The sequence below is a fragment of the Plectropomus leopardus genome, chromosome 4, assembly GCF_026936395.1.
Source record: "Plectropomus leopardus strain MGB_pleo_1.0 chromosome 4, ASM2693639v1, whole genome shotgun sequence".
NCBI lineage: Eukaryota > Metazoa > Chordata > Actinopteri > Perciformes > Serranidae > Plectropomus > Plectropomus leopardus.
The window spans coordinates 39,429,491-39,443,296 of record NC_142179.1 but is presented as its reverse complement, the minus strand read 5'-3'; the positions used below and the strand labels follow the sequence as shown (position 1 = coordinate 39,443,296).

General features: G+C 43.3%; 1 pseudogene; it reads right to left on the bottom strand.

The window, feature by feature from the left end:
* Window positions 1–10,719: 10,719 nt before the first annotated feature.
* On the bottom strand, window positions 10,720–11,910 carry LOC121965567 (uncharacterized; annotated as a pseudogene).
* Window positions 11,911–13,806: the final 1,896 nt, after the last annotated feature.

Below are 13,806 nucleotides of genomic sequence, written 5' to 3'. Positions count from 1 at the left end.
TGATTAGTTACTGTATGACATTTGATTGGGAGTTACTCAAGAACTGACCGTTAACTAATGATTAGTTCCTCCTTCATTCCTTATTAGTTCATTTGTGTACCTTATTGTTAAATGTTACCAATAAATTTAATTTTTTTTATGAAATTTAAAAAAGGAAGAATATTCACTGATGTTAATATCATATATTTAATGAAAGAAACTATGCAAGTATGATTTTTTTCACCGTTTCTGAGATGTTTTGAAAGTACTGTAATTGTAAATGACTAGAATATGTGCTGTGGCTCACCTGGTGGAGCAGGCACCCCATGTTCTTGCTGCAGCAGCTGCAGGTTTGATTCCAACCCACGGCCCTTATCCTGCTTGCCATCTCCTTTTTCTTCCCCTTTGGCTCTACAAGCTGTGCCATCAAATAAAAGACAAACTAATAATATAATAATAATAATAAATAAATAAATATTGCTTTAGTATGATTGATCTAAAAAGGCTAAACCACCAGTCCAGCATAGGCTAAACTAAACAAAACTAAGGAAAGTAACAGAGGCCACATAAGGAGAGGGGTGCTACCACCTACTCACCTGACCTGTGACACAGCAATCCTCACAGTAGAAATGGTGCAATCTTCACGTTTCCCAGTGCTCTGACTCACATGCATAAAGTGAAGTGACCTCACCTTACCATTAGTGCCTAGCCTCCCAACAAGATACTCCACTTCACTGAAATGGTAAATGGACTGTACTTGTATAGCACTTTTCTAGTCTTTTTGACCACTCAAAGCGCTTTCACACTACATTGTCACATTCAACCATTCACACACATATTCACATACTGGTGACCGAGGCTACCGTTTATGATGCCACTGGCTACTCAGTAACCATTCACACGCGCTCACACTCCGATGACGCAGCATCAGGAGCAATTTGGGGTTCAGTATCTTGCCCAAGGACAATTTGACATGTTGCCCGGAGGAGCCTGAAACCTCTTACCTTTCGATTAGAGGATGACCCGCTCTACCGCTGAGCCACAGCTGAAACAAAGAGAACAAATACAAAAGTATTCAGCAAATAACCAAGTTGGTTTAATAACAACAAAATATGTATAATTCAAACAAAACAAACTATGCAGCTAAACAAAAATAAGGAGCAAAACAATGCAAGGGCAAGAACAATGTTGTAAAATTGTAAAGTGACTAAAAACAGCAGCATTTTAAGGTAAAAGAAAGGAAAAACATAATTCACATAGGGCTAGCATGCTGCACCTATAAATGTTTGTGTTGGGACCCTACTAACCACCTCTGCTTTAGGCCATTTACACCGAATCACTGAGGTAGGCAGGACAACAGGCTATCCACACAAATCATGTTCAGCAACTGATCACATCAAAGCTGTTTCGAACAAAAGGCGACTATTTGATTGTGCAGCATGAAAGAGCTGATGGTCCGTGTGATTTTTCACCACACACCTGTTGCATCAAACCACCAGCCACAGCAAAAAGAGGAGCCGAAAGAATGAGCTCAGCCAGCAAGGGCCTTCTGTAATCAGGCTCTGATTAGGGGAGTGGTTTGAGGGGAGAGGCCAGAGGCTGTGTTCAACACTACATGATTACAATGACATAAGGCTCGTTCGAGCTAAACTGCGCGTTACCTGTATCGATCAAAACAAGCAGCCGCAGAAGGAGGCGGTGACAAAAAACTGTGATCAAATCAGACAGTTTTCTGACTTTTCCAGCAGCCTTAGTCTGCATAGGAAGTCACAGAGGCACCCACATCCTCAGTTGTATTTTTTGTCCCTTCTGTTTGAGCATCATACATTTTGCAAAGGTCTATATTAAGGATGAGCTGTCCATTGTACTGAAATAGAGTGGAGACAGACAGACGTACATATGAAGTGGTCACTTAAGCCTCATATCCACTGCACAAAAAACCTGCTAACACTCGCTAGCATCTGGCGTTTTAATGCAATGCGAATGCATACAGATGGCATTCACACTCTGCAGTAGACACAGGTTTTTATCGCCTCTGGCTCCCATCGGCTTTGATGGGAATACGACAACCGGGTGAATGCAGTAATTTCAGCTCTTTAACCGTCAAGATGCCGCTGTCACTAATTACTGTTTATGTCCTCTGAGGCATTGCTGAGATATTGTTAGTCTGCACTGTGTTTGAAAGGGGTACTTAAGTAGGAGATAAATAAAGAGAAGAAAACAACTGAAAAGTTCTCAAAGACCTCTGATCCTGCTGCTTTCTACTGTTTACCTGTTCTCACACACACACACACACACACACACAGGCCAGCTGACTAATCAATTCCTTTGTCTGGGTGCTTTTTGTTGTTGTGAATAAAACTTTCAGCCTTGATTCAAATTTCCCCCATTGTATCATTCAGCAGGCACGATGAGGAAGAGACAGTCAGCAGAGATGGAGAAAGAGAATGGAGCTGCAAGCTCCAGCTGTGCCTGTCATTGCTGATTTGGACACCTTAATAAATTAAAACTACAGTATATCTAGCATTTATGCCTGTTCTAGGTCATTGTGCTTGGGTGGTAAATTTATGTTTAAATTGTTTAGCCTTTTTGGGGATAATACAAGAGTAGATTAAATCATTTTATTAATTTTTTATTTAAAAAAAAACCCACCCCCTCTGAATTTTTTAACAGCCCTCTCAGTCATTTTATCCATCTGATTTACATGAATTATCATGTAAATCAGCATCATATCAGTTTGCTGCTGCTATATATTATATAAATCAGCTGAGCACACTTCTCACTCTCAAACTACATAAATAAATTAAAAAACACGAGTCTCGTGCAGATCAGTCAGACAGCCTTTAGTCAGGGCTTCACATCTGTAGCCTACAGATGTTATTTTAAGAATCATCACGTCCCACTCAGGCCATTTAGCACACGTCTTTGTGCTGTTAAGTAGTCCTAATTAAAATAATTCAAATAGTCCAATATTAATATACAATAGAGTCTATATAGTTCATAATGAATGTATTTAAATATCATCAACCACAGCATGTACTCTGTTAACAGAACCCTCAAATTAGACAAATAACTCCAAATCTCTGAAATTCAACAAAAATAAAAACTTCATATAAACCCTCATATTTGTTGAGTTAACATATAAAGCAATCAGCTTTTTGATCAGCTGCAAGCCACCATAATGACTCCTTTACATTTAATTTCAACAATCTGGATGCAATTTACCACCTCACTGAGTTGCCAAATTCCCTTTTCTCCAAAATATGTCTGTATGTGTCAGAGTTTCCCCAAATTTACACATATTTCCTTATCTTTAAAAAAAAATTTAAAAAAATCCCATTTTATGGTAAGAAAAGGGCATATGCCCCTTTTTGTTGGTATAGAATGGTTATACATAAGGCCCTCAGGATGATTGACCTCCATGCAAGACATTTAAGCACAGTACTGTGTCAGTTATCTGGCATAATTCATCTTATGATGAACAAAACCAAAAGATGCTCCCAGATGCATGAATAATTCAGCTGAGTGTGAAGCGGCCAAGATGAGAATCAGCACCTCCAAATCCGGTCACGGTTCTCAGCCAGAAAAGGGTGGAGTGCCCTTTCCAGATTGGGGAGGAGATCCTGCCTCAAGTGGAGGAGTTTAAGTACCTTGGGGTCTTGTTCATGAGTGAGGAAAGGATGGAGCGGGAGATCGATCAGGCAGCTCGGTGTACTTGTATAATCTGCTGCCACAGTAGATGTTACAATGTAACACATAGTAAGATTACAAGAATGTCTGTAGTAATACCATACATTAGTTGTGATTTTGGATACATTTATGAACCTAAAAAAATATAGTTATTGCCTTTTGATGCAAGGCAACTGCAGTGCACAGAGCTGTTAAGATCCCAACCACTTGAATTATAGCCTTTTCTCTCTTAAGGTCGGGAAGAAGGAACCAGATACACCAGGCCAGCACTGCAATGCTCAGGAAGAGCTTCTACTCTCAAGCCACAAGGATGATTACCCCACCTATATGCAAAAATTAATGGAACTGAGATTACATTTCACTCAAATTCTATTTTTATGATTTTAAATTATAAATAAATTGATTGAAATCTAGACCGTTATGAGAGGGGTGTGATGGGAAATGGGTGAGGTTATGAAAGCTCTAATATATCTATTGCCAGTGATTCCTAACCAGGGGTACTTGTACATGACAAATGTGAGGAAAAACTCAATTATTTTCAGAAATCTGAATGCCACAACTTGCAATTGAACAGCCAAGAAGTTGAAATAGTAAAATATAATGAATAAAAGGAAATAGATCACTAAAACAACTGAGTAATTATTACTTTTGTTAAAAGCCAACAGTAATGGATAACTGGTCATTGAAATAGAAAGGCAAGGGTAATGTTTAAAAGGTTAAAATGGAAAGTCAGAAATAAGGGATTAGCGGTTAAAATGGAAAGTTGACAGTAATGTACAGACAATTAAAATAGAAAGCTGCAGATAATAAATATGGTTAGAATACAAAGATAACAGTGATGGAAAAACATGTAGGGATTTGGCTTTAACACAGAGCAACCCTTTTTGCGTTTAGGCCTCACACAAGGGTCACCAATTGTTAAAGTATGGCTATCAGAAAACAATTAATGATTTTTAAAAAATAATTATTAATTATGTTAAATAATGTGACTTAATTTAAATTAAATCGCCTTGTCGAGCACCATGCCCAGAAAAGGAAAATGATAGCCGATCAATAAAATCAGTCTCATAAAATACACTAAACTATTAATTTGGAAGTCTGATCAATAATTAAATTAATAATGATAACCAAAATTACTACATTGATAGTAAAGAGTAGTAGTAGTTGGCGATTTACTTACTTTTATACAACATTAAGCAGACAGCAAGTATGATTCCAAAAACATTTATTCCAAAAAGAAAGCAAAACAAGACACACAATGTATCCTAACTACTAATATATATAAGTATACAAGTGTGAATGCGTAAATGTGTGTGTGCGTGTGAGAGAGAGAGACAAAGAGAAGGTGTGTGTTGGTGTGAGCGTGAACACACCAGAGGTGGACTGACTAACAACAGAAGCTGCAACAATATGCCAGATTCAAAGATTGCCGTAGAGCGTGGAAGGCCTTAGCTGACCATGTGGTTGGTCACACAAAGGAACAAAGAAAAGGCGGGAACTTTAAGTTCCTTCTCTGTGTGCTTCTGTTGAGAGCTAATTTCTGAGTGCATGTATGTGATCTAATATGTATCTAAGGTGCAGTTACATGCAAGACCCTGTCTGTGTGAGGCATTAACAAACTAAATCCAAACCAACCGATAACCTAATAACAAAGAGATCCCAAACACAGCTCATTCAATAGCATGTTACATGCAAGACAAAGTAAACAGTCTTGCCCAGCCTGTACTTATGTCATAATGCTATGCACAGATGTTACTTGCTAATCCAGGAGTGGTAGAAGAGTTCTTTGGGTTGCTGGCTGAAGGAAAGAGGGTTCCGATTCAGTCCTTGCTGTGCAGTTCCAAGGATCCAGGGAGAGGCTAGCCAGTCCTGGCCTTTTGCACCAACGCATGGTGCATTTCCTGGGGGCTTGGAACAAAGAAGACAACAGTAGCCATTTTGAAGGAACTCACAGGACATGTGACACATGTCTGGTGTCAAGTGTCCAAATGAACGACTCATATGTGGAGTTTCCAGGTCCCTACATCTCCCCCGTGGCATCAGGATTGCACCCGAACATCTGAAGTGGAAAGCTCACCAATAAATGATTAAAATAGAAAACTGACACTAATGGATAAATTATTGCTTGCTTGCTTGCATCACTGATGGAGGTGCAAGCAAGATGGCGCCAGTGTGTGTGGCTGGCCATCTGCTACTCCTGCAATTCTTAGTGTTTCTATTGTTTTTAACCATTGGCACTAAACAAATTGAGTCTCTGCTGGTGTATGATCGCCAGTCTCTTTTGTCTCTCCCGCAGAAGTTTAGAAATTTAGGTGCGTTTGATCAATGTGTACAAAATACCTTGCCCCCGCTTTTGGTGGGGATCCCGCCTCACCTGTGAAGCTGAAGCTCTGGCTGTCACGATCTTTGTCCATTTCCCGGACAGGACATGGATCATTCCCTCCTTTCACTGCACCTCGGCGCTTCCTGGACCCCATCGACGTCTGCCTGGCACCTGTCACCGGGTCAATTGAGGGATCCCAGCCCCGCCGCCTCTGCCCTCTTTGGCTCTTTCAGCGTGGGGTAAACCACTGGCTATACTGATAAACAGCGCCGGGCTCTCGAATCCACCGGACCACAGGCCCCAGCTCCCTCCAGGATTGGCTTGGTAAATGACAGGTCCCTGGCGAACAAAACTTTCATCCTGAGGGATATCTTCAGCTCCCGTGCCCTGTATTTCCTCTGTATGGCAGGGACTTGGATGAGTGCCGGTGAGTTCAGCGCTCTGGTCGAACTATTACCTGCCAACTGTTCTTATTTTAACTCCCCACGGACGTCGGGTTGTGGTGGAGGAACAGCGACGGTTTATAAAAATTATTTTAAATGCAAGCAGTGCACCGTCTCATCCTCATTTTCCAGCTTTGAGGTAACTTTATTTGAGGTGGGTCGTTCCGACCTGGTGCTGTGGGCTGTCATTTACCGACCCCCCAAATACAATAAGGACTTTGTGAATGACTTTCCTGGTCTTCTGGCTGAAATCATGCCCAAGTATGACCATCCCCTTTTTCTTGGGGATTTTAATATTCATGTGTGTTGTCCTGATAAGCTGTTGAAGGACTTTTTAAGCCTTATTGACTCTTTTAATTTGATGCAGTGTGTGTTTGCTCCCACACATGAACATGGACACACATTAGACCTCGTCTTCTCTCATGGTTTATCTGTCTCTAACTTGGAGATTGTGCATGCTAAACTCTGTGGCTTCAATTAAAACTATAAAGCCCAAGGATAAGTCTGAGCCCTGGTTTAATGAGAAAACTCGCACAGCTAGATGGGAGTGCCGCAAAGTTGAGCGAAGGCGGAAGAAGGACAAGCTGCAGATTTCTTTCTAAATCTTAAAGGACTGCCTATGCCATGCCACTGCTATCAGAGCACTGTTATTTAGACCAAAAAAGAACATCTGTCAAACCTCATTGAGTCCAATCGTCATAACTCACGTGTGTTATTTAAAACCATTGACTCTGTTCTTAATGCCCCACAGCCTGTCAGCTTGGAGGCATCTCCTGAAATGTGCAATAGCTTCTTGCACTTTTTTATTGATAAGGTTGCTTCTGCAAGGACTCTCATCTCATCTCCTGCATTTGACTCCTCTAACGCTGTTCCTTGTTCAGCAGTTCATAATAAGTTTGAGCCTGTGTCTCTGTCATTTTTAGAAGAGCTGGTTGGCCATATTAAGCCATCAGGTTCTCCCTGTGATGCTGTCTCTCCAAGCCTATTTAAAGAGGTTTTTCTTAATATTGGGCAGTCGGTTCTGGCTATCATTAACAGCAGTCTGCCTTCTGGTGTTGTTCCCCTAAGCTTTAAACATGCAGTGGTGCAGCCTCTACTCAAGAAACCTGGCTTTGATCACAGCGTGCTGGCCAATTTTAGGCCCATCTCCAGGCTCCCTTTTATTTCAAAAATTTTAGAGAAAGTTATTCATGCTCAGTTAAAGTCATTTCTGGATGAACATGATGTCCTGAAGGTCTGAGTCCACATTTCAAATTGTCATCAGAAATCATGTGCTCCAGGCTAAAGAGCAAAAGGACCATCTAGACTGTTACTAGCTCAAAGTTCAAAGTATCTGTGATGGTATTGGGGGAGAGTTCGTGCCCATGGCATCATGGGTAGCTTGCACATCTTTGAAGGCACTATGAATGCTTAAAGGTACATACAGGTTTTGGAGCAACGTATGCTGCCATCTAGCATTCTGCAGTCTGTGTTGCAACAGAAAGGCTTCATAGTGAAAAAGTTCAAATATGGGTGGATCATTATGAGGGCCAGAATATGACAGTGGAGATAAAGACTGAAGTTGTATTTTAGGCAAGAATGGGAAAACATTTAGGTCACACTTTCTATAAAGCCCATGTCCATAATTCCTTTACATGCATTATGAACATACATATAGTGCATTATAATGCCTCTACAGCGCTGTATAATCATAGTTATTAGCACTCATGGTTATTCATAATGCTTTATAAAAATAATCATAACTCCTTATAATGCCAATGTCTATAATCACTTATGAACATTCTTATAATGTGTTATAGTGTGTGAATAATCAGTAGTCTTTGAGGAGAGCATAAGAAACTATTTATGGTAACTTCCACGGACATCCAAAATGGTGCTGCTGTGCAGCCCAGTAAGGTCAGAGAACCAAGTGACTTTTCTCAGCCAATCAGCTAAGATTAGGCTATATCACAGGTAAAGACATCACGCCATTGGACCAATCAGCAGCGGCCCAGAGCATTTATAACTTCCCTTTTTTCTTGGAGTGCGCGAAATACGGCTGTTTTCCCTTACCTACTCCCACACCGACAGTCTTAACGTCGAAACTAACCATGGTAAGTTGATGAAACTCACTCATCATATGTTTGAAGAGCTGTGCTAAAGTTTTAGATAGGTGTTGTTTGTTTAGCATTAGTGGAATTAGTGGAATTTTTGGCGTGAAAAATGGAGAGCGATGTGGCAGACTTTGTCCCACTCACCCATAACCTGGACTTTCCAGAGTGACATGAGTGACATGGACCCCACTACCAAGAGGAGGAATTGTGTGTGGCCTGCAGTGGAGGTGCTTGAGGAGGAGGAAGATGTTATATTATGTTATGCTATATTATGTAAAATAAATATTTATATTTGTTATTTATGTTATCCTATGTTTTATATATATGTAATATTATGTTATATAAATGCATATATTTGTTTATGTTATATTGTTATATATGTGTGTATATTATATATATATGCTTTATGTTCCATAAAACATGTTAAAAATAAATGTTCCTTTAAGTTTATATGTGTTTTTCTTTATTTTTTATATGTACACATTTTAGAAAATGTTTTACCCTAGACAGGCGAGGAACCAGATATGGTAACTTCATTAATCTTGAATTTCAACATAAAAACTGAAAATTTTTAAAAATGTCACAAAAGCAAAAAAGTCTTGTAGTGTCCTGCAATGACACTCTAGGGTTGAAATTTCAATTTCAATGAGTGCCTGATAAAGGGTTGAGCAGTTAATTAGAGGAACAGAACAATGTTTTCTGATTGTGTCGCAATGGTAAAACTTTAAAGCACAAAAACAATCCTGTATGAAGCTGCTATGCTGCCGGATTTGGAGTTGTGAGCTGCGGTCCAAGTCATAGCTCAGAAACCCTGCATCATTTCACACTGAAGACAGTTTTCAGACTAAAACATTGAATATTTTGGATTTGGAGACATAAGAAACACTACTTTTAAGCTACAGAATGATGTCTGTTGTTATAAAGTATTCTGAATATTTATAAATGCTTATACCTTTATGCACACTATAACACATTAGAAGTATGTTAATAATTCACTATAGACCTTGTCATCATAATGAGTTATGATTATTTTTGATAAAGCATTATAAATAACCATGAGTGCTTATAACTTTGATTATGCAGCACTATAGAGGCATTATAATGCATTATAAGTGCTCATAATGTGTTATAATGCATTATAGACATGGAAAGTGTTACCAAAATTTTACTTTAAAGCTTCAAAAATTAGTCCTCAGTTTCCAAACATCTGTGTTATTAAAAGAAATGTCAGACAGTGGTAAACATGCTCCTGTCTCAACTTTTTTGAAATGTGTTGAAGGCATTAAATTTATAGTATATTTACCAAAAGCTGAGGGTTGCAATGAAGCACTTAAAATTCTGGAGCACTACTGAAGTCTAGAGTGAATTTGCACTTGTATTAAACTTAATGCCTTGTGTGATGAGATCAAAATGTACTGTCAATGTGTTACCAGTGCTCTTACACCTGCGGTATACACACCCTGGTGCCAAGTATGAGAAAGGCTGTGGTATATCAAAACCACATGTGAGAACACAGAGAACACAATATACAATAAAAGTTCAATATGGTTCAGGTAACAAGGGTATTTAAAGACTAACACCGATGCCAGTAGGCAGTGTCTGAATGTAAACTGCTGATAGATGGCATTTTATGCCAGTGCAGCACTTTGTTCAACCTGAAAAATGGAAAACAACAGACGTGGTATAACTTTGGTGTCACTGTGGTTCACTACACCATGTGGAAGGTGCAAGCCGATACTCTTAACAAAACTCAGGTGAACAGCTAAATTTTAAGCCACAGATTAAATAACGATATACCTCTTATAGAATCAGCAGCAGAATAAAATCCTCGTAAAAAAAGTTGTTTCCCGATTTTGATTTTCTCATTTTAAAACAGAAATTGGTCGGTTGCCATGTAGGCCTACATTTGAACATCAATACACTGAGCATTTATTATGATACTTCCAAATTGTGACTTATAACATATATCATCTTGTGATGCACCTGGACACATGATCAGTGATGTAACCTGGGGTCACTGGGTGTTTCGAGTCTTTCAGCAATCACACACCCTCGCCCAGGTGACCCAGCCGGGGTTGATCAGGCCCCGGCTTGTGTCCAGGTAGCACTATCCCACCCACGGCTCTCCTCTCCTGATCAACAGCCACCTGGATGCAACTTCTGCTGCCCTTGTGGCCAACTTAATGGCCCTTCACTTACTGGCCCCTGCGATGCCCAGCATGTTATAGGCCCTGCAGAGATACAGGACAGTAAACCCTCTGCATCCCACCTCAATGGGGATATGTTCCAGGGTCCCTCTCTTCAGGCACAGAGGGCAAGCTGGTGACTCCACCTTCCCCCAGCAGAATAGGTTGGATGGACTTGGTAGAATATTGTAGACAGCCTGGATTAAGAACTTAATGCATTAAAGCTGAGCTCTCCATAGCTTGGCCCATGAGACTTTGCGCTCCATCCCTTGCTCCCATCTTGTCCAAGCTCCCTGCTGCTGCATTCCAACCATCCTGCTGGCTCGCATCTCCTCCTGGATTAGTGACCTCTTGTGCTTCCCCTGCACCTTGTCGTAGTGGGGTGTACTGCTGTTACCCAGTCCAGCCCTTCCACGAGCCACTGTCCCCACCAACACCCTTTGCCTTGGTCATGATTCAGCAACATCCATGGCTTCTGCTGCCCTCCACTTCCATCCTGTCCTGTCCTCAATCCCAGTCTGAGAGACTTATGGGTCCAAGAGTTCTCATACAGCAGCACCTCCCTAGTACGGGTCACCATGAATTCTTCCTTCAGGCTGCTGACTGGGAGCTTCAGCATGCTGTTCTACCCATACAGGGTGATGCTACACAGGCTCCAAGGTAGTCCCAGCCACTTCTGAAGGAACTTGCTGACTCTCCTCTCGAAGCCTTCAACAATGGAGATCAGGAACTCATAGACCAAGAGGGGCTACAGAATCCATGGGAGGATTCCATGTTGGTATATCCAAGCCTTGAACTTGCCAGGCAGCCCTGACTTGTCCACTGCCGCGAGCCAGGCTTCCAGCCTTTGGTTGGTCACTCGGATGGATGCTGTGTCTCTCAGGCTGCAATCAAAAACCTTCCCCAGGCTCTTCACTGGTTTCTCGTTGATGGATGGTATCTGGGTGTTACCTCGTGCAAAGCGATACTTGTCAATGGTCTTACCCATCTTCAGCACTAGCGACCTAGACTTCACCGGCTTGAAACTCGTGCGAACCTAGGTGATCAGCTCTTCACCTGCTCCCTGGGAATGATGTTGTTGTCACTGTCAGGTTGTCCATGAAGGCCCTTATAGGTGGCTGTCGGACTCTGGACTTGGTGAGGGGCCCTATGCACTAAACCTCAGCATACTTCACCAGCATGTTCATTGCAAGCATTTGTTTCAGAGTGCACAACTTTACAACCGCCGCCCCATTCATTACACTGTATCACTCATTCTGTCTGTCCCTGAAACGGGTGTGTTTAGGACCCAAATGCAGTACTCTGATGCTCAGCGACGGTTGGTAATAAACTTTATTTAAACCAACACAGTTAAAGTTCAATATGCTCAGAGTTAATAATGTGAAAAGTTCATTCTTCGGACTGAGAGCCCAAGCACAGTCTCTGGGATTCCCACGAGGAGAAGAGACGAATCTTGCTGCAGCTGTAGCTAGAACTCCTCAGAGACGTCCGACCCAATCTCACTGTCACCAGAAGGAGAATCATCCCCCAGAGGAGTCGCGGGAACCCCCTCGACGCCCCCAGAACCAGAAGCCCCGGAAGCAGGAGGAGGACAAGGGACAGAACCAGAAGAGCCCCGCCCCGTGATGGCGCGAGAGGGCTGGTCAGGATGCAGACGGTGAAACTCCTCCACCAGTTGCGCATCCAGCACCTGCCGGGCCGGCACCCACGACCGCTCCTCCGGACCATATCCCTCCCAGTCCACAAGGTACTGCAGGCCCCTTCCTCGGCGACGTGAGCGAAGCAGGTGACGCACCGTGTACGCCGGAGCCCCATCGATGATCCGAGGAGGCGGAGGCGGCTGGGAGACAGGCTGCAGGGGACTCTCTCTGACCGGCTTGACCCTGGAGACGTGGAATGTAGGATGAATCCGCATGGTGCGGGGCAACCGGAGCCGGACCGCCACCGGATTGACAATGCTGTCGATGGGAAACGGGCCCGGGTGGAGAGCCACACCTTCTGTCCTACCCGGTAGGAGGGGGCTTGGGAACGGTGGCGGTTGGCAGCAGTAGCATAACGACCCATGGCCCGCAGCAGTGCAGTTCTAGCCCGTGACCAGGTTTGGCGGCAGCGAAGGATGAAAGCCTCCACCGACGGGTATACGGTTTCTTTCTCCTGGGCGGGAAACAGGGGGGTTGGAAGCCGTAAGCGCACTGGAACGGGGAGAGTCCTGTGGCAGAGCTGACGAGGGTGTTGTGTGCGTATTCAACCCACATGAGCTGCGAGGACCAGGAGGCAGGATGATTAGAGGCCATACATCGGAGTGCCGTCTCCATCTCCTGGTTCATCCTCTCAGATTGACCGTTGGATTAAGGATTTTAACCAGAAGACAGGCTGGTGGAAGCTCCCAGGAGACGGCAAAATTCTCTCCAGAACGCAGACGTGAACTGGGGTCCATGATCAGAAACCACGTCGGAAGGGAGGCCATGGAGTCGGAATACGTGGTCCAGCAGCAGTCCAGCGGTCTCTTTGGCAGAAGGGAGCTTAGGCAGGGGCACAAAATGTGCCATTTTACTGAAACGGTCTACCACTGTCAGGATGGTGGTGTTACCTCCTGACAGTGACAGACCAGTAACAAAGTCCAGGGAGATGTGGGACCACGGACGATGAGGCACAGGAAGGGGTCGTAGGAAGCCGGCAGGGGCTTGGCGTGGGGTCTTGTTCTGGTTGCAGACAGGACACGCATTCACAAAGTCTCTGGTGTCCTCGTCCAGGGTGGCCCACCAGAACCGTTGTTGCAGGACCTCCTTAGCTTGTGCAATCCCAGGGTGGCAGGTGAGTCGGGAGTTATGGGCCCACTGCAGAGCATCCGACTGGAATTCCCGAGGGACGAACAGGCGGTCCTGTGGACATGAGCTGGGCCCCGGTTGGTCCTCCAGTGCTGATTTAATCCGCTCCTCAATCTCCCAGGTGAGGGCGGCCAGGAGACGGGAGGCGGGAAGAATACTGTCAGAGCAGGGGAAGTCCTCCTCCCCCACCAGAAACTGTCTGGATAGGGCATCAGGTTTGACATTGCGGGAGCCGGGACGATAGGAAAGGGTGAAGGCGAATCG